The following is a 21,421-nucleotide window of genomic DNA, read 5'->3' as shown; positions in this document are numbered from 1 at the left end:
GCTTGACTTGCATGTCTAACACTCTGCAATTCGCCGCTCGTTTCCAGGTCGGAGAAGAAAAGAAGGCAATGTCCGCCAGATGCACGGAAAAGAAGAAGAGGAGAACAGCTTGTACCTCGGTGTAGTACCGCTTGCTGTTAGGCTCGAAACGCCTCTCGTATGTGTCGGCAGACGTCCTCAGCGTTTTCGGTTCCACGGCCGGTGATTGGTTGCTGCGATGGCAGTATGCGCGGAATGGGTCGTACACAGCTTCTTCAGATTCGAAGGAAAGGAAGTGGGCCATACTGTCCGGACATGGAAGGCCCGTATAGTTATAGTTTTCCGGAGTCTCTTTTCACCCCCGCTCATAGTCTGAATCCCGGGTGCAAGTGTCCTTTGCTGGCTTCTCGTCCTTTTATTTCCGCGAAGCACGAAAAGCAGAGACAAGCAATGCTTCGTGTGATCTGTGGCTCTGGTAGAGCGATATAAGGTGAAAAAGGAAAATCACTGGTGTCTATGCTTTTTGTCTGAGCTTTGTAGTCGTGAGGTGATGGTAAACGAGAATTACTGGCAAGGGGCTCCGTGCCCTGCTTACAGATCCTCGCCCTGAAAGACCGAAATAAGACCGGAAAGCCCGTCCGCGTGCTTAGGCTTAGTTCTTTCCTCTTCTTTTTCCTTCTTTTATTTTTTCACCTACACAGTATTGTCGAACCGGTTTTGACGGGGGCTGCGGGTATGGCAAGTCTTTAAATCAACAATATTGCTTGATTTCTGATTTGTTGGAATTTATTCTACAGAGCAGTTGGAGGATAATTCTGAGTTAATTACTTCTGCTTCGGAAATGCACGTAGGTGAGCTGCTTCTGTTTGAAAGTGTCAAAAAGTGGTGGCTGTATGCGAATCAAAAAGCTACAAGAGCATATAAAAAGACTTGCGGATGAATTTTCACAGACGTAAAATACCATGTGACCTCAACAAAGAATTTTCGTGTGGAATTGCCTTCTTCTCATTAAAGTGAAGTCGGAGGTAACAGAAAAGACGGCGACAAATGCGCTTTCGATTATGTTTTCTTTTTTTATTGAAATGAATATTAGGAGAAGTTGGCCCCATTATGGCGGCACCGGCTGCTCCTTGTCACTTAGCAAGGGAAACGAATTTGCGTAAAAAAGGAGAATACTTATACAAAATATAGCAGTCATTAGCACACCAGATGAATAAAAACTATACAGACTAACAGTACATGAATCGCAAAGCTTTTTGGATGAGTTCAGTACATATTCACATATATAAAGACAGATATATTGAATAGCCAAACACACAACACATGTAATTACACTGCAAGCAGAGACACAATAATACACTGCGTAAAAATCACGATCACCACATACATAAATTTTTAGCCCAGAACAACACCCATCTCACTCATTTAGCTTATTAGGAATAACTGAAACTTAATGTTTCCCCAAAATATTGGTGTCCTCGAAACACTTCTTCAAAGCAAGAAGTGCTCTTTTCTGAAGGCACCCAGTTGGCCATGGACCAAGTGTCTTTTTTATAGCGAATGGTCTTCTGTCGAAAAGCACCAAATTTGCTTGCAATACCCTTCGTTGTGGGTCGTATTTAGTGCACTCGGGGCGGAGATGATGTACATCATCGCCTGGATGACCACAAGAACACTGCGGACTAGAGCCACGTTTTATTCCGTGTAAGAAGTGCCTCGTAAATGCAGTACCAATGTTTCGAATTTTCTGTTTTCTCGTAGGTTTTCCGGAATTTATAGGTTTATACATGAGTCTATAAAGTATAACTCCGAGTTCTTAGATTGCTGGTCAAACCAGGTAGTTTTGCTGAGACGATAGGAAATCTGCCTCAGGAGCAGACGGACTTCACAAAGCAAAAGGGGAAGACTGGTTGTCTCTGCGTTATTTGGCGCCCCATTCGCAGCTGCGTCCCCTACAGTATCACCAGGAATATTGCGGTGCCCAGGTATCCACTGAAATGCAATTACGTGATTCCTTGCACTTGCTTTTGTATGTTCTCTGAGCGTCTCATACAATAGCAAAGTGTTCAGAAAATGTTTCTTATTGCTTTGTAATAATCTGAGAGCGGCTTGCAAATCGCTAAAGATAACCCATTCTTGCGAATTCCTGATGTCATTCCTTGCGAATTCTGATGTCATGAAACGCAAAGCACACAGGATTGCTAGCAGTTCTGCCACGGTGGAAGATGTCTTTCGGGATAATTGAAATGTTTGCTCTAGCGCTAAATGTGGAATCACGAATGCCAAAGTCGAGAAATTGTTATGACATGAACCGTCTATATATACGTGGATGTACTGGGGATATAATGAGTAAATTTGGAAGAGTGCCAGTTGCTGTGCGGCTACCAGGAGCATGTCTCTCTTGGATATAATCCCGTCTACCAATAATCTAATTTTAGGACTTGTTAACATCCATACAGGCTAACTAACATCCACTTTGCATACTTCAAATCTTGGTAATAATGCTTTATGTTCTTGAACATCATCATGAATTTTGCTTTTGTTTCGTTCGCTAAGGGCGAGGTTTAACGGTTGCTTCTCGTGTTGGGTTAAAATGAGATAAATATATCAGCATGTTTCAACCGTTCGTATGACTGGAAGTGGTGGGTGACGAGCTTCAGCAATTACTAGAGAACTCGAGGTAGCCTGCGGAAGCCCAAAACATACTTGCAGCCCCCTTGCCAGTAAACATTGAAAACGTTCATCACAGGAGGAGGAGGAGGAGAAGGAGGAAATAAAGAGAGAAGGCAGGGATGTTAACCATAAATGCGCTTGGTTGGCGACCCTACTCCGGTGGCCGGGAAAGAGGGAATATAAAGATAAAGTAGAGAGAGGGCAGAGGGGAGGGGAAGGAAAGCTGCGGTGAGCTCGTGCTCGCACACGGAGTGCCTGAGCGAGTCAAAGGCGTAAACATATGCCAGTCGCCCTCAAGAAAGACAAAAGTGCCTTCATAGCTTTGTGGGCCAACGAGCGGTGGGGATGGTCTTCAAGTCGCACATCACGCAGAAGTTTGCGACAATGAATCCTAACCAACTGGCCCAACATGCCGTCTTGATGTTCCGATAAACCATGGGGAATAGGTGCCGAATCAGCAATGTTTTGTTGTGTGAGTGCGTTATGAACTTGTAATGGTGAATAGACTGATCCCCCCCCCCACGTTGTGCCAGCGAGTCGCCGAAGAACGTGTATTACTTGGTCTGTTTTTGAATTGCGCGGATGTGTGATGCCCATATCAGATGGCGGTAAAGAATAACTCCAAGAGATTTATGCTCTTTCACGAACATCAAAGTTTGCCCATATGCAGATGTCATCTGCATGCAGAGACTACTGTAGACCAGATGGTAGTTTTTTGTGGTAAGGCTGCCATGGCACAGTTGAATAAAAACAGACTGAGAACACTGCTCTGAGGAATGCCTTGCATGATGCTGTGATAATTACCCTCTCCTTCAATTGTTTTCGTAAATATGCTTCTTTCGTTCAAGAAATTTGATATCCATCGCAATGTTCGAGCGTGTAGGCCAAGCTCTAACATAGCAGCAAGGACGTGTATGTTCCTTGCAGTGTCGAATGATCTTTGAATGTCTAAGACTACTGATATATACTCACATTTCCACACATTCGTTCATGTTCGACGCATGTGACAATGACTAATACTGCATCCCTTGTACACCGGTTTTGTCAAAAACCAGCCATGCAGCTAGAAACCACATTTGTGTGTTCACACCACTATTGCAATCGGCTGTCTACCACCTTCTCCATTAGTTTGCAAAAACAGCTTGTGAGACTGACGGGTCGGTACGAGTCAAGACAAAGGGAAGTCTTTCCTGGTTTCAGTACTGGAATTACCGGAGCTAATCTCCATGGATCTGGACGCGTCTCTCTTATCCAGATACCATTAAATATCTCCAAAAGAGCCATTTTTCCTGCTGGAACCAAGGTTCTTTAACATCACGTACGTAACACCGTCTGAGCCTGCGTTTGTCTTTGTGTATGGCATGACGAAAGAACACATTTCAATTCATCTAAACTAAACTCACAGTCAAGTTGAAGGTGTTGTGAAATAAAGCAAGCGCGAGCCTTCTGCTCCTCTAGGGCTGTGGAACTCGCAAATTTTAGGCAAGTAAACGGAATTCCTGGTTTGGATATGAGTTGACAGAATTCGTTAGCAACAGATGTTTCCTGAGAGCTTCGAGCTACGACAAGGGCTCGGAAAGCATGGCTCTGGGTATCTGGACCACTAAAAGATTGGAAAACTGACCATATTCTGGTAACTGGAGTGAAAGGAGACAACGACGCGTGGTATACTCGCCATCTTCTCATACCTCATTTTTCTAAGTGTCTGCACGAAGTTGACTTGAACTTTCTGTGCCATCTTGTAGTCATCCAGTTTTCCGCTGGGGCGGTAAGCACGTTCTTCACGTCTTCTAATTACTCTTAGACATCCACATTCCCCGTCAACTGCAGCGTATTCATTTGGAACAATGACTTGCTTTGTGCAGATCTTGTAAGTCTCACACAATATATTTGCAAAACTTTGAAAGTTCGGATCTTCACCCAATAGTTACTTAAGTGACGAAAACTTTGCCAATTAGTATATTTTGAGTAGCACCGGGTCCCTTCACTCCGTATGAGACGATGTTTTACCAGAACCGGAAAATGATCATTACCGGGCGTTTCTATGTCCGTGGACCATTCAACGCCATCAAGAAGGTCTTGTGAGTAGAGCGTAACAACTATACAGCTTGAGTGACGAAACCCCCGCAAGAACATTGGAGAGCTGTCATTTAACGCGGTCCAATTACATTTTTCTGCTGCGCACTCAATAACAATGATGTATGTGCGCTGAAGTCACCACAAACCAGCAGATTGATGTGTTTGCGATACCAAACAGATTCACCAAGCTGTCTACGCATATTTTGCTGGAACCTTGTCAATAAAAACTTATCACAGTGACGCATGTATTTCTGAAAGATATCTCATATGCTGCGAACTCCGGTATATCTGAATCACTAGACTGTATCAAATGGGACGGCAGGTCTTTTCTCACACATAACATCGCTCTACTTGTTCCAGCAATGCGCGATGATTTATATATCACATAGTTTGAAAGACTATCGAGGGTCATCTCGCACGCCTGCCTCCTGGATATATCAAACAGGAAAGATCGCGAAAATCAGCTGACTTATTACGAAGGCTATTAGCATTCCACTGAAATATAAAAACATTTTTGTAGCGATTGTTCATTGTAAGCCTGCCGTGGAGCTGTTGGTGGTTGTGGAAGCACCAACGATTCCATGGAAAGCAGTGCTTTTATCTCTGGCAGGTTGTTTGCGTGTGGAATCGAGCTGAGAATTGCACGCAGAGATGCGAATATTTTTTATGCGAAGCATATTACGAGAGCTCAACCCAGCTCCTCAGGCGCGGCGGTGTCGCCTTGAATACCACGTGACACCGTGACGTCACGACAGAGGAGAAGTGGCTTTGGCTCAACTCTCGCAAGATGGGCTGGGTGGGAATCGAACCAGGGTCTCCGGAGTGTGAGACGGAGACGCTACCACTGAGCCACGAGTACGATGCTTCAAAGCGGTACAAAAGCGCCTCTAGTGAATGCGGTGTTGCCTTAGAAACGAGCTGTTTCTAAGGCTCAGGCGTGCGTCGCTTGCTCAGGCGCACATTTCGTTGCCGCGCCGAACGCTGCATTGCTCGACGCTCACCGCGTCCAATGCGGGGCGTCCAAGGCGAAGCAGAGTAACGCATGAGTTGTTTCTTCGTCTAGCCGAACCAAATATATCCAAGCAACAGCAGTTCACCAAGCTAAACAGTGGTTCAACAACTAAAATAAAGGCTAGTATGCTTCGCATTCTGGGCTTAACCTTACCTAAGCCACAGCCATTTTTTTTTTCGTGCTATTCAAAATGATTGCCATTCCTTCTTTTCTGTTTACTTAACTAAACCTTTTGCCTCTCTTTCATTCCAGTCATGCACTATCTCACCCCGCTACTTATTCATTGGCCAAAGATGGTATATAGGCCTCACACTATGCGCACAAGCCAAGAAAAGCTGATATTACACGTGTTGGAGATAGTAGAAGGAAAAGAACTCGTTCTGGTTAGCCCTAACTTGTTCGTGTTTTACTTTTCCATGACTCTATGATGGCGGTCACTCTAATTAGAAACTGCGGAAAAACTGGAATATGAATTTTTACAGTAAAATAAAGTAAATGTGACTGATTTGAATTTATTCGTTGCGTACAGCAGGACTTTATAGTACATGTGGTTCTCGTCATTATTGCTCTATATTTAGCAGCAGTAGGAGAGAATAGTGACCAGCTAGCAGGGATCCTGCTACGCTAACTTAGAAGCAATAATCCTTAGATGTGCGCACACTTCGAGAGTACTGATGATTTCTAATTTCAACCTGCTTGCTCTTCGTGGTGTTCGCTGTAAACAAACAAAAGGGTTTGTTTAGGTCAAACGTGTGGGCGTCTAACATTTAGCTTTAACAACGGTCTAACGGTCTAACATTTAGCTTTAGTGGACCATGAAAGGTTAAAATTGCTCACCTAACGTAAAATATAGTGAATGAACTTAGCCGGAAGCAACATTTCCAAATCTTGCTCTAGAATTGCACCAGTTCGATTTATGCCGCCAGACAGCCTACCAGCTTGGCATATCACATCGAAATTGAGAGTCAAGGAAAATAAGGAACTTCTCTAGAGGCTTTTCTAGTTAGAAGGAGACGGAAAGCCAAGTCAAGATATTCCTTTGAGAAAAGCTGCTGGTCGAATGCTTTCTAAAGGTACAACGAGGGAAAGAGTATGCTTTTCTGCCATGATAGTGAAAATCGGATGGTACTATATAAGATGGTGTGTTAGCTTTGACGCAAAAAAGAGAAAAAGAAAAAGCGAATACACGAGCATAGAGTATTTGCTCAAAAATGCTGCAGTTAATTGCCAAGCGTTCAGCTCACGCTCACTTTAGCACTGTTAAGACAACGGGATATTCTGCTCTGCGTAATCAACTCAGACGTACATTCAGAAAATAGGCAATGTTTCCGACGTGGCTTTCCAAGCTACTCTTTCCTTCTTTTTTTATCATTGTGAATGGGAGCATTGCCAGGACTGTCCTTCTTGACGGTTATTTTTTTTTTATGCGTAAGAGATCGGATCCTGCCTCCCGCTGTATCTGAGGCATGTCGAGGTTGCCTCTCTCAGCAACAAACTATGGGGAAGCAGCACACTATCTTCTTTAGAAATGCCACGTAAACTGGATATTATACTCACAAATAACACCAGTCGCATGATTTACATAAATACAGATCACTTTATTGGGTAAATTTGAACTTTTAATTTTCCATTCGTTAGGCTTTGGGAAAGTATGATGAGAAAAAAAATTATCCCGTCAAAATTTTTAGTATTTTTTTTTCGTGTCGTTATATCTCTAATCTTCAGGCTTAATTAGTGGCTGCATCGCGCATCCATTGACTCATCAGAGTCGCACAGTCCACTTTCTTTGCATGGAATTTCGTGCATATTTATGGGCGGGGGGGGGGGGGGGGGAGGCTATATATGATGAAAAGCTCTGACAGCAGATTTGTCATTTGAACACCGGCGGCGTGCCATACCAGTAGTATACGCGGTTCAAGCAAAGGTAAAACTAAGCTAATGCTTGGTACTGCCTAAAATACTGTATACAGAGTTAGGGAACGAAGAATTGAGGGAAAGAGGAAATGAAAGTCAGTGTAAATAAATTTCGTATGTTTTTTTTTTAATTTGCCAACGTGTAAAAACGGGCATGGCTATCTCATAAATATCATGAGACTGAACAGAGGGAAGAACGGAAAAGTTGGGCTGTTCTTTGTTATGTTTATTCGTTATATATGACGGAAACAAGGAACGTGCGGGTGAATATTCCTTGGTGCACATACGTAAGCAAATTTTCAAACATGTCATTTGAAACAAGATGTACTATCACGCTCACAGTGAGCACGATAGTACTTGTCCTTGTTTTCTTCTTTAAACGAAGGGAAAATAAATGGAGGGCATAATTTTTGCACTATAGTAAGACCAAAAACCTAACAATGACCACGGCAGAATAATTTTCCCGCATTCTTTTTTACCTCTGAAGAAGCTATAGCAGTTTGTTCCCTATATAATCTCAGATGCGGCGGAGAAAGATACATTCAACTGTAATATTCTGCTGCAGCTTGGGAGGCTAAAGCTGTTCATAATCAACTAATTTCAATAGTTGTGCTCAGATGTGCACTCGTGGACAGCATTTCGAGTCACAAGCTGCCCGCATGCGCCCAGACTTTTTGCGTACAGCAACTGCACTGCGAGCGCCCACTCGGCTCAAGATTGCAACGATGCTTGCGGTGGCCGGCCTCGGGGAGCTGGTCGGCATTTGTCACGGGAAGAAGAACCGAGCGTGCCGTTCTTTTCCTCCCTAGAAGCGAGCTGGCCCTATTTCTTCTTGCAGCGAACGTCTGCTACAATGAGCGCGCTGGTTCTAACCACTGCGCCATCAGGAGAGGCGGCCGCCACTGTTGCTGCCGGCGTACTACGGGCTGCTTGCTGCTCGCGCACCGTTATGGCCGGCTCGCAGCCCCCTTTTATGTGTTGCCCCAAGACAAATTGCTGCCCACCTTTCGGGCGGCGCAGGCAGCGACAGCCCGCAGAAGCAGCGGGCCGAGTGCAATCGTTCGCGTGTCCCCCAGCCAAGCTGCGCAAAATATGGCGCCATCGCTCCGGTCTGGCTCGGCCGGCGTCATCCGACCCGTCACCGAGGAGATGTATGCCGCCGTCACTGCGGCCGCCACCTTGTGGGCCGTTCACTCGCGAGAACACGCCGCTTTGGGGTCTCCTCCTTGCGGGCTATCGCCTCCTATATACGAACGTTAATTTCAGCAGTACGCCGGCCGGTGGACGCGGTCGGCTTTTCCCTCTTGAAATTTATCTGCGTGCTGGAGTACTGACTGCGCCCATGCCGTGTCGCGACAACACGCTACTGCGCGACGGAACCAGGAACGAGGGGAGGCTCTTTGATGCCGTGGCGGCGACCTGGTGTTCTACACAGCTAGTATATGCCAAGTTCTCGTATGTGTGCAGAGGTAGAAGGAAATACGTCCGACCACACGGACTGCACGTGCTGCTTAGCCCCGTTAACGTGCACCGTATGACTCGGCAGAATTTCAGGAAGAGCAGGCTTCAGAACCGGGGAAGGACTGTACTATCGAAAGCGGAGATCAAAGACCCCTCACAAGACGTTTTCCCTCAAAGTAGAAGACAACAGTATTTGAGCCGTGGACTCGGTCCTTTGTCAGACTTCGGTCTCCTTTTCTTTGCGTGCGATATTCAAATCATTCGGGTTTCTACGCAGCCTTCCTCGGAGATCCTTGACTACTGAGTCATTCCTTAAATATCCACTACTGACATGTACTTGAGTATAACGAGGGCTGTCTTCGTCACCCTAGCAGGGCACAACGCTGTGTTTCGCACGAGCCCAGATACAGCAACGGTCATACCTAATGTGGGTCGGGAAGTGTGAACTTTTACTGCTACTTGATGTTCACTTACAAGATTTGATACGCTAGCCTCGAAGCGTACTGTCGTTGATAGCTTCTGTGATAGAAAACGTATTATATCTCGGATCGGCTACACACGCTCACAAATTGACAAGCGTCAGTGGATGATGGGATTGATTTTTTCCAAGATCAAGCTTTCATTTAACTTTATTATGCGTTATGGGCATCGAATCCCATGCGCATGAGCCGAAAATGTATAACATGCGTCTGGTGGCGCAGCTGTGCAAGCAAAAATGCTACCAACGGAAACCTCGCGATCCATGAAGCATCGGTTTTCAACATCTAAACTGGCGTTTTTGTTTTGCTAAATGTGAATTAGAACTTCAGGACAGCTGAAGTTTTCGTACAGGTGAAGCTGGGGCATTGAGGAACGCAGGAAATCTTTCTTCGGAAGCATTCCGCAACTGCTTCTCCTTCCAACTATATATGCCTGGCACAGTCTATAACTGAGCCTGTGGCATGGCCTTCACAACGCTGAATCAGTGAGGGCTAGTTAAAAGGGTCTATGGCCCACTGCGAGGTTAAGCAGAGAAGTGTGGCATCAACCGGAATGATTCATGTTCCACAGCGATTTTCTTTCGCTTCGCTAACTACTGGAGCGTATACTCCACCTATTCAGTGACTCTACGCCGCTCACTTTGTGCAGAGTCCGGCTTCGAAGCATTTATAAGCGACATACACGTCGCATACACAGGTTGGTCAACTAATACGCTCACTTTGTGACGTGATGGTCACACGTGTTGGTGATGGTCACACGTGGTCACGTGTTGATTTCTCCCGCGGAGCAAGCTTCTACTTCTCACCTATGAGAGCCCATGCGACGTAGAAATAAATCATGGGGCTCGATACATATGAACAGTGCGATTAACGAAAAGCACCTGTTATTCTGGCGCGATAATTCTGCCTACGAACGAGTGCGCGCGTTTTTATGTTCCAAGTAAAGAGGTACGTTGTAGAAGAGTCTCATGGGAGCCTCTGTGCATACACTTCCCCGAACGCGCGCGAATTCGTTTGGCATAACCGGCACAACGGTAATGTGTCTCTGGGGTGCCCCGGTCGAACACGCATTGTTCTCCCTCGCCGCCGTTCCGGCAATTAGTCAATCGACACTTTGTTCTCGGCAATTTATCGCTGTCCGTTTTGTTTTTTGCTTAGCTTCCTGTTCAATGACCCTTTTCAATGGACCCTGCACATGACAATGCCTAGCCACGACGTCAATGTGCTTACGATGTGGCTGTTTAGAAGCTTATACGTGTATATCGTAGACGTTGCCTGATCGCGTACGTCAGAAAGGATATTAGTGCGGAAGATTCGAGGAAGCAAAATGAGTGAAGGGTGGCCCACATGAGGGTTAAGCGCTGGATATTACTAACAAGAAGAAAGAGGCGCTGCCGGCCAACTGCCTTAGATAATTAATCAGCAATATTGTAGTTTTGAAACATATTATTTTAAATTTAATAGCATAAAATGGGAATGCTTCATTGGGGATTACATCCGGTATGCGACCTAGTAAAATGTTGCCCACACATAAACGGTGCTCATTACTGTATAACACTTTATATTATATTTGCGGATAGTGTTAGCAGCTGTCACCTCCCCTTGCGGCAACAATAAAGTGTATCTGTCCTCACTACGACGTCCAACACCTCTCTCCGGACAATTTTCAACCACCTGAACGCAAGACCATGCCTTTTCCGATTCAAAGGTACTCGGAGCTAGGCCACATCCGTCGCCGGCGCAAAAGGCTATCCATGCACTTATGCAGTTTGCCAGGTGCATCGGCCTTGTGACCATTTATAGACCTTCGGCGTACACGCACTGTCCACTCTCTTCCTCTTTTCCTCTTTCCATTTCCCATTTTCCTTATCTCCAGTTTGAGGTAGCAAACCGGACGCTTCTCTGGTTGATCTCCCTTCCTTTCATGTCCTTGCTTTCGCTCAATTCGAGACCAAGTAGAACAGAAATTAGAACATAGCAATAATTTATACGAAATTTTCAGCAGTTAGTAGGTAAATTTTAACTATTTCCTTGCACCGGACAGGCACCCGCAGCAAACAGGCGGAGTCAGTAAAGAAAACAGGAAGAAAGCAACGCTACCCGCGAACCGGTCACGGAGAGTTGCCAAAGTCGGGGACCTGGAAGTGTTTTTGGCCGCGATGAGCACGTCCGTGTTTGTGCTCCACGGGACCTGCCACGTTCCTCGAGGGGAATAACTGCGCTCGTGAGGGCAGTTTCAGCATCTTAAGAAGAAAACGCAATACACCTGCGACCCAAGGCACAAAGCCACCGCGCACGTGTGAGACTGTTCGGCCTCTACACAGCCTCGTTTAGCTTCGACCGGCCGTTGCGCGTGGCTCCACGGAGGAGCGAGCGGAGGCCGCGAAGTAACCGTATAAAGGGGATACACGGCGAAGCCAGCCACGTACGCCGGCGAGCGCAAAGCTGTGCGCTGCCATCGCGTCGACCGAGCGAAGCCGGCCGGACATGCGCGCCAAGCCGCGCAGGCGGCGAAAGGAGGGGCTGCTCGCGAGGCAAGGTGGGCGCATAATTTATCTATTAAGCCGGAGCACTTTTGCGTATAGCTCACGTCCCGCAGCTTTCCGCTTAATGAAGAAGGCTCCCCCGAATGACCGCGCTCTCAATGGCCTCTTGAACGGTGGCGGTCGGGGCCGCCTTTGTTGCTCGTAACGACACTTTGAAGACGATTCGCCGAGCCCTTAATGTGGAGCCCCCGTTCGCGTGCCGCGCTTGTTTCATCCCATTAATGGCGCTATAAACCACTGCGCTCGCGCAAAATGGCGCCGTCGCCCGGCTCGCATTTGAACTCGTCCTCTGCGCCGCCGATGGAAAAAAGAAGCGTCGAGCTTCTGCGCGGTTCCTCTTTGCGCGTCAGGGGCTGCGCTTCCTTCTTTCGTTCGACTTATTTCTTGTCAGTTCGTTTGCGATTCGCGCGCTGCTCTCGGCGACGTGCGCTCCCTCCACCTCGCGCCTCCCGGTTGCACACGTGGCGAAAAGAACAGCGAAGGAGCGGCCCGCTCAAAACGAAGGCAGCGTTCTTTCAGAGCGGGCTGAAAGCGATTAATGGACGCGCCCTTTACTCGAAAATCGCTAATTAAAAATACCGGCCCGTGAGAAATGGCTGCCCGGCGCCGCGCACTCGAACAGCGCCGCTGGTTTCTGCCGCGCGCCCACCCCTACACTTTCTTTCGCGAGGCAGGGCCAAGGAGCAAACTCCTCAAAACAAGCCCTTCAACGTCTCGCTACACTCTTCGTGGAGCGCTTGCGTGCGCCAGCGACACGCGATGGATGCGTGCTCTGGCTCGGGCCGCGCCAGCTGGCGCCAGGAAACTCGAGCGCCGACTTAAGAAAGTTTTCTCGCAGCCGACCTCGACCGTATACTTCCCCTCCGCGGTGAGTGCGGTGACGACGCCCGAAACTTGGTTCCTGCGGCGCGCTTCTCTGCGGCTAGACCTGGAAGGAAGCAAATACACGGCAGACACACGAGAACCCGCCGGATGCTCTTCGTGGTGTAGACGGCCTGCCAGTTTTGAGCACGGCTGGGCACTGTGAACGACAAGCGGTGCTACACAGTGAAAAGTGAGCCAGGAGGAAGTGAAGGAGAGGATGGAGAGGGGGGGGGGGGGGGGGGCGAGAGCGTACGTCCGAGAGTAAACAACAAAGTAAGAGAAGCGGCGCCTTGAGTTGAGCGCGTTCACTCCTCAGTTGACCTCGTGTGACAATATGTGTGTTACGCACCAGAACCACGGTGGCAAATCTGTTTCCACCCGCTAGCCCCTCAAAGCCGACACGGACACCATTCTACTACGAAGGTCGCTAGCGCTTCACAAGCAGACCGGAAGAATTCAAGGCTACTTTTCCACACGCATGGAAATTGTCACCGACAGGGTCGTTATACCGACTGCATACAGAGGCGGGGCAGTCAGTACTGTAAAGGCATATCGCGCGCACCGTAATCGTACCTGCGGGTATTTTGTATGTAAAACCTGCTTCAAATAAGTAGCAACATTCTTGAAAACGATGCAATATAGAGCTATTTTATTTTTTGAAACCATTGCTACAGGCAGCGGGCATTAGCAATCTAATTAGTAATCACATTATCTTACTATTATTAATGATAATAACAATTTAATATTTCGACTATTTACTTTAGGTCCAATACTGAAATTTCATTCACTTAGATTTTTGGCACTGACGGTCTATATATACAGGGTGTTCAAAATTGGGCTGTGGGGTTTCCTTAAAACTTGGCACTGGGAGGCACGCGAAGACTACCGGTGCAAATAAGTTATGTGGCCAGGGGGACACAAAGTGAGACGACAATTAGCGCTGTCAGCAGCCGAATTAACTAAAATTGTATAATTAACTTTTTTGTTGACTGCAGTAATTCGGTAGGTTTGTATTGAAAAGTAAGAGACCGTCGTGTTTCTAAACAGTATCAGTGCGGCTGGCTACCCTGTAGCCGGGTAGCCAGCCGCGCTGCTTAATCAAGTACAAGCAGCTAACAACCAGCGTTTTTCATGTGCTGTAGGCTACAGACGCAGCATGGTTATGCTTGTAGTGCATAACCATGCATAACCATTCGATATGCTTGTAGTGCAATATAAATATGAATAAGTAATTCCGTTGTATTCTCTATGAAAATTAGTAAACCTCATAGAAATCGACGGAAATAATGAAGTCAAGATTCCTACAAGCTTTCAGAAATATTTATCAAATAAAATTAATTTTACTCTTTAGCTTTGTATGTCTTAACATTAGGTGCCACATATTACGCAAGTTACTTTCTGTCTGTTTCGTTTTACTTCCATGGCTGTGTGAAGCGCATTTCACCGGATTAGCAGCAACATGAGCTCGCCGGCGGAAACGAAGGTATTAACGTGAACTCTCTTGCAGGTACAAAAAAAGCAATAAAAATTTCGACAATAATGCTACGGTGGCAATCACCCGATTCATGCAGGTTAGAATACTGACATTTAAAAGCGAGACCCGGCCACGGAAGCAACCCGCGACTCAACCAGTAGGCCTTAGTTTTTTATATATTGAAACTGCGGAGGCGGGTGTCCGACTGTTACAAGCAGGCACCTTTTCAACGGATCGCGTAGGAAGAATGTTTGTATTCAACAATGAAGAAGCGCGACGGCCAGAATAGTGAAACCCTTACTAATCGCCCATTGTTACGATTTCGCAACATGCCAGTTATAAGCTCCTAAGTCTGAACAGGTTGCTTAAGCGAGAGAAATCCATAGTTTGACGTCGCTCATAGTTGCTTAATAGAAATATGTTTACACGTTTCGTCAGCTCTCGCCGTAAGAACACTCAACCAACGAACCAACGGGGTTTACCCCACGAGGTTGACACAGGAGGAGGAAATAGAAAGAGAAGGCAGGGACGTTGACCAGGAATGCGTCTGGTTGGCTACGCTACTCTGGGGGACGGGGTTGAAGAGAGAAAGAGCAAGGACAGGAAGGACAGGGACGTCAAGCAGACGAGCAACCGATTTGCTACCCTACACTGAGGGTGGGGGAAAGGAGAACATAAAGAGGGAAAGAGAGTAAGCACTGAGTGCGTGGGGGGGGGGGGTGCACAGGGACACTCATTCCAAGAAAGTGGCGCGGCTGCGTGCGTTCATTCGGGCGCACTTATTGAAACCGACATCTTCGCGACTCCAACCGTTTTACAGGCGGCCAAAGGTGCTACACGGCTCGCTTAGTAAGCCAAAGAACCTGCAGCAACAACATGTACGGACATAAAGACACTCTTACGCACTAGACGTTTGTTGCCAGTTTTCGTAGCAAGCCTAGAAACTTGGAGATTCCATCCTGAAGGAGCAAAAGGCGCGAAACTAATCCTGAGTATTCTAAAGCCGACGCACAAGTGCTTTAAGTGCAATTCAGAACGTTTGTTTTCCCGAAACGAAATAGCAAATTCAAGCAAGGAGCGGCTATGCAGCAGGGCGCGTGGGGGGGGGGGGGGGGGGGGGGTGAGGGAATAATCACGAGCGGTGTTTTCTTTTCCACCCGCAGGTGCGTCAGCTATTGTTTCCCGTGCTTTGCACTTTAGCTGAATACGTGGTGATGGTGCAGCTGAACCTTTAATTCTGTTAGGGTAGCTTGCATGAACCCACAATTTCTTCATAATGCATGTGCACAGCGATGCTAAGAATTAAGTCGCGTACGTCATGCGTACTTTTTCTTCGGCCAAAAGAAAGCAATATTGACCGTTCAATTCCATCCGCAGTATTATTATTATTATTATTATTATTATTATTATTATTATTATTATTATTATTATTATTATTATTATTATTATTATTATTATTATTATAGTGATTGCTGTTGACAGTTCACTGAGAAGCATTCGGCGCAATGACATAGAGAGTATACAGGAGTCGATTTGCTTTGAAGTAGGCCTAAACCCTTTTTTTTCTCTTGTGTGCCCCGATGTCACTGATAATAACAGCCTCTGCGTCAGCCCTGAGGCAGAGCCCCTCCAGTGGCATTAATGAAACCTCTTGCTTTAATTTCAAACATCGTGATTACGTTGGCTTACACGATTTCTTCTCCACCATCGATTGGTCACTGTCTACAGACAAAACCAGTGTTGACGACTAAGTAGGTCTGTTTAAGGAGCTTGTTTTGAGCGGTATGCGCAAATAGATTCCCCAGTACAGTCCTGAACGCTCTAAATATCCCCACTGGTTCTCATCTAAATTCATTACGTCCTAAAGCATAAAGGTCGCGTGCACCGAAAATCTAGATGTCCGGTGCCTAGTGCGTGGAGAGAAGAATTCCACTTACTTCGGGCTCTCTGCAAACGACTCCATGAATGGAATCACGACTCATGCATTGCATTCTTCGAAAAGAGCGCTCCAGACCGGCCGGCGGAATTTCGGAACTATATCCGCGAGCACTCGAGTAAACAAGCAGGGTTTTTTCGCCTGCTCTGCTTTAGAAGAGCGGAAGTCCAAGCAGTTGCGGAATGTTTTGCTGCCCAATTATCATCTTTACATAAAGCTTCAGGTAATAAACCTGCTTTCAGTCAGCAGCAAACGACGCTTCCTATATCTAAGGCTGTGTTGTTTGATGAAAAGCTCATCAGTGATTGCCTCAAGCGCTTGAAGCCTTCCCTATTCTGCGGCCCTGATGTCATCCCCTCCCCAATTCGAAAATTACAGCAGTATATTTGTCCCAGCGCAAACATATACAGGGTGTTTCAGCTAACTTTGGCCAGCGCTTACTCCCTCCCTTTCTTCCTCTTTCTATTCCCCTTTCCCCCACCCCCAGTGTAGGGTAACAAACCGGATGCTGTTCTGGTTGACCTCCCTGCCTTTCCTATCCTTGTTTTTCTCTCTCTCTCTCTCTCTCTCTCTCTCTCTCTCTCTTTGGCCAGCGTTAAAAAATATGCCGATGTACTCTAAGACGACGCTGCCAAATGCATGTTGCTCAATTTTGTGTGTGGTGTGTCACGCTATCTTTTTATTTTGCTTAACTAGATAATTAGTCAACATAAATAATCAACTTCTGAGGCAACGAAGTTAGGCAAAAAATTCCGATTAGTAAGTTGTCGAGCACTTTGCAAAACGTCAGATTAGACAGTTTCTAACTATCTATCATTAAGTATTAGTGTTTTTGAGCTTACCGCGGATGCCCGCGAAATAATAATAAAAAAAACATACCGCGTGAAATACACGCTTGCGCGCCTTGATTGCAGCGCTCCCAAGCTGTCCGCGCACAAACGAACGTAGCATCTAGCAGGCCGTACTGCCACTTAAAAAGCGACAGGGCAGTGACGAAGGCGTTGGCTGTGCGATTTACGCCAGCGATGTGCTTCCCTCGCGGTGGTTCATGATAGCGACAAGCAGACGCAGTGACAGCCCACGCAGCTAAACGCTATGTTCGTTTGTGCGCGGAAGCGGTACGCTTGGGAGCAGTGCGATCACGACGGGTAAGCGGGCATGTCACGTGGTTCTTTTTTAATATTTCGCAGGCTGTAAGCTGAAAAACACTAATACTTAATAGATAGAAAGACAGAAACTGCTTATTCGGACGCTTTGCAAACCGGTCTGCAATTTTCTAACTGGAACGTTTTTCCTGCTTAGTTGATTCAGAAGTTGGCTGATTAATCTTGCCTAATTATCTAATTAAACAAAATAGAAATGAACGTATTTGACATAAACTTGGGTAACTAGGTTTGTGCCACTGGGAATGTGACGCTCTACAATGAAGCAAAAGATCGCTTGAATTTATCTGACGCGGAGCATAATCTAGCCACGTCACGAGGGGTCCTCAAGGACGCCAGCCGGTCGCATTAGCAGGCTGCGCCAAGTGTACTGAATATGTGCCCGTTTCCACTGAACGCCTTTCACGCAAACGTTCTAGCGAGCTGCACCATGAATGCACCGGACATGTGCCGTTCTTCAATAAATGTCTCGCCAACTTGGGTCGCGAAGTATGTGCCGCTGAGTGCGCAGCAAGCCAGGGACCAATGCTTGGTGTTCGAAGGCGCGCCATGCTTCTTGTCTCGGAGGCCACGCGTGGACTTCTCGGCAGCGCCACCAGACGGCGCAGCGTCCCCAGAAAGTCAATTCAACAGCAAGTCATGCTCATAGTCAAACAATATTGATACATCGGCGAATGCATAAACCAAGGAATGACATACTCAAGCACCTACCAAGATAATCAGAAAATAAAGTGGAAGCTGGATGCTGCAATAATGAAACTCTTTGGGGCCGCAGTAAATATGAGATGGTGCGTGGAATCTGGAAAGGAGTAATGGCGCCAGCGCTAATTTTCGAAAATGCCATTTCGTGCTTAAAATCGGATACCTTGTCGGGGCTGGAAGATAACCAAAGATCGGTGGGCCAATTGGCTTTGGGAGCCCACGGCAAAACCACAAGTGAGGCAGTGAAGGGTGACATGGGTTGGTCGTCGTTTGAAGTCAGAGGAGCGCCAAGCAAAATTACTTTTGAAGAAAAACTCAGGAACATGGATCAAAATAAATGGGTGGCTAAAATGCACAAATATCTCTACCTGAAAAGCGCGGACACATAATGGAGGAAAAGGTCAGGAGAGTTGGCAACTAAGTACAGTGTGGTTGAAAGTGTAAATAGAAAACCAGGAGTCATCAAAAAGAAAGTGAGAGAAACATATAGAGATAATTGGACGCAAAGAATGGAGATTAAGAATGAGAAGAAAGAAATTAGAAGGAAAAATCTGTACGATAACATGAAAAGAAGGCCCTTTTTGAGGCTCGAGCTGGTTGCTTAAAAGGCCCCTGAAATGGTTCGGACAAATTTTGTAGACGCGTAGGGCACAGCTAAAGTTAATCATTCGCACCACAATTTCTGTGAAACGTCTCATATTAAAAGAGCTACGACGATTACAAGTTGCCCTCCTCCATGGTGATGCATTTTCTCCTCAACTCGTTCGCCAAGTGATCTGGACTAAGCTCCGCCTTCAGTAGCTCTGCGTCATGATGGCACGTCGTGTCGTCGACTTCCGGTTTTCTAAGAGCGAGCGCGCGAAGCCTCTCTAAACTCTCCGCCAGCTGCTCGGCAGTCGACCTCAAGCGAGAGCTATCGAAGCAGCGTGCGATTCGAACATTCTGTCGCAGCGCCGAACGTGTCTCGTATTCCGATAACCACAGGCGAGCTGGGCGTTTCGGCGGATGGCTGGAGGCATAAACTAAAGCTGATGAAGGAACTTTAGCGTAGACGTACGTGAGCGGCCTGATCGGTCAGCATGGTCCAGCCACCTGTTGGCGCAGAGCTTAACCAGCCAAACAAAGCGCTAATATTGCTCTAACCAAAGGTAAAATATTTTAAACATTTACAGAAAACGTGTTAACGATTACACTCCTGCGAAAAATTTGCACCAGCGGCAAAGAAGAATACATTTTGTTACTGCTACTGTGTGTGGTTGAGCTTTGTGCCACCAGGTGGCTGTACCATGCGGACCACGCACATTTGCGCTTCTGCTCATCCCGTGAAACGGCACGGTCAAACAGCCAGGCCCTGTCCCCTTGTGCTTGCGTTTACCCGAATACCGGACTCGCGAAACGCTATTGCGGTAGTAATCCTCCGGTGTAAAGTGACGGCCGCAAACGCGCAAATCCTGGCGCCAATCGGATAGCGGCAGTCCGATGCACTGCAGCCAGCCCGCTCGTCTACTGGCTTGCAGAGGGACACGATGTCGCAGCTTGACATATTGCCAGTCGCTACGTTTGCAGTCCACAATGCAACAAAGTCGAGTCATAGTGCTCGCGAAAAGTCTGAGATCGACTCTGATCGCGGAGCTCTCGTCAAAATGGAGCACGTTGTAACACAAGCAGACGGCGCTTGCTGTGTGCCGGAAGTGCTTAAGTGTAACGAGAAATTGTTGTTGTGCATTCTCTTTCTGTTACTTTATTTTTATTGAAACAAATTAACTAACATTCCAGCTATTACGAGCATTATTGGTTCACCATAGAGGTGGAAAAATTATCGATGACGTGCCCTGGGCAGCCAATCGGATAGCTCGCCCTACTGACGCCAATTGGGTGATTTGCGTCATATGGGTAGCGGCGGCTGAAAATTCCGCCGAGCAGTGTGCTGCAATCGGTGGCGATGTACATTTTTAAAACCTTATAATTAATTACACGCTTTACGCGGCGCGCTTAGATGATCAGAAGGACCTACTCTAACCACTCAGTACGTTAGTGCAAAATCGTCAAAATCATTTCAGGGTCCCTTTAAGGACAAAAACATACCGGAGCAAATATTCGCCACTAGAGAGGCATGTGCACGCTGCAGCAATAATCCGGAGACCACTCAGCAGATCCTAATGGAATGCATGGGGATTCACCCAATGAGACCCGTACGTAACGTACACCTTCCAGAAGCGCTTGGATTTAAAGTGCACGGAAGCATCAACCGGTCACCAGTCGAGATAAGGAAAAGTTGTTTAGAGTATTGGTGGAAAAAGAAAAACAGGGAAGAGATAGATTCTACCGGATCCGTTACAGGCATAGGTAGCAATACAAGGTAGGGAAGTTTTGAGGAAGAGAATAAAGATTAAAGAGATGTATAGAGAAATGCTAGAATGGAAAGCATGTCTAGCATGGCCGAGTAACTCAAGCAGGCTAGGCGAATATTTGACACCGCCCCGTTTCAAAGGGGATGCCACTAAAACATCATAATCATCAGCATCATCAGCATCATTAGGGAAGCGCGAAGGAGCCGTCCCACTGAAGTACACGCCTCATATACATAACTCGTTCCGACGGTGGCAATACGTTGTGTGGCTATACTAATTCAATGCTGACGCATTACCGTCGACAGTCTTCGTGAGATGATTCGCCACATTCTTTCTTTTGTGTTTACTTTGGGCTTTGTTTTGCGTACACTCTTCATTTTGTAATTGACTTATGTACATTTTTTATGTACAATATTATCTACAATAATTTTGTTTTTAGGATTTTATGAGACAGAGAAAGGCGAAAAAGTTTGTGACGGGAAGCTAGTGAAGGAAGCTGGGGTGTTTTCATGTCAATGACGCTTACTGTGCGGTGATAGTTAAAGTAATAAATCTAGCGGCTTTATTCTGGAAAAGTTCAAGTAATAAGTGTATTAGAATAGGGATCCCATATAGAAGACACGTATCCAAGTTTTATGTTGACTCGAGTTTTGTAGAGCATCTACGTGAAAGATGAAGGAGCAGAAGAAAAGTTACGATGGAGATAATCTAGCAAGCGGTTAGCATCGTTAACTAATTTGTTGACATGAAAAGTCCAGATAAAGGTTAAGGTTATGTTGAGACCTGGA

This window comes from Dermacentor albipictus, chromosome 1, assembly GCF_038994185.2.
Source record: "Dermacentor albipictus isolate Rhodes 1998 colony chromosome 1, USDA_Dalb.pri_finalv2, whole genome shotgun sequence".
Classification (NCBI taxonomy): Eukaryota; Metazoa; Arthropoda; class Arachnida; order Ixodida; family Ixodidae; genus Dermacentor; species Dermacentor albipictus.
Note: the sequence above shows the minus strand (reverse complement) of the source record.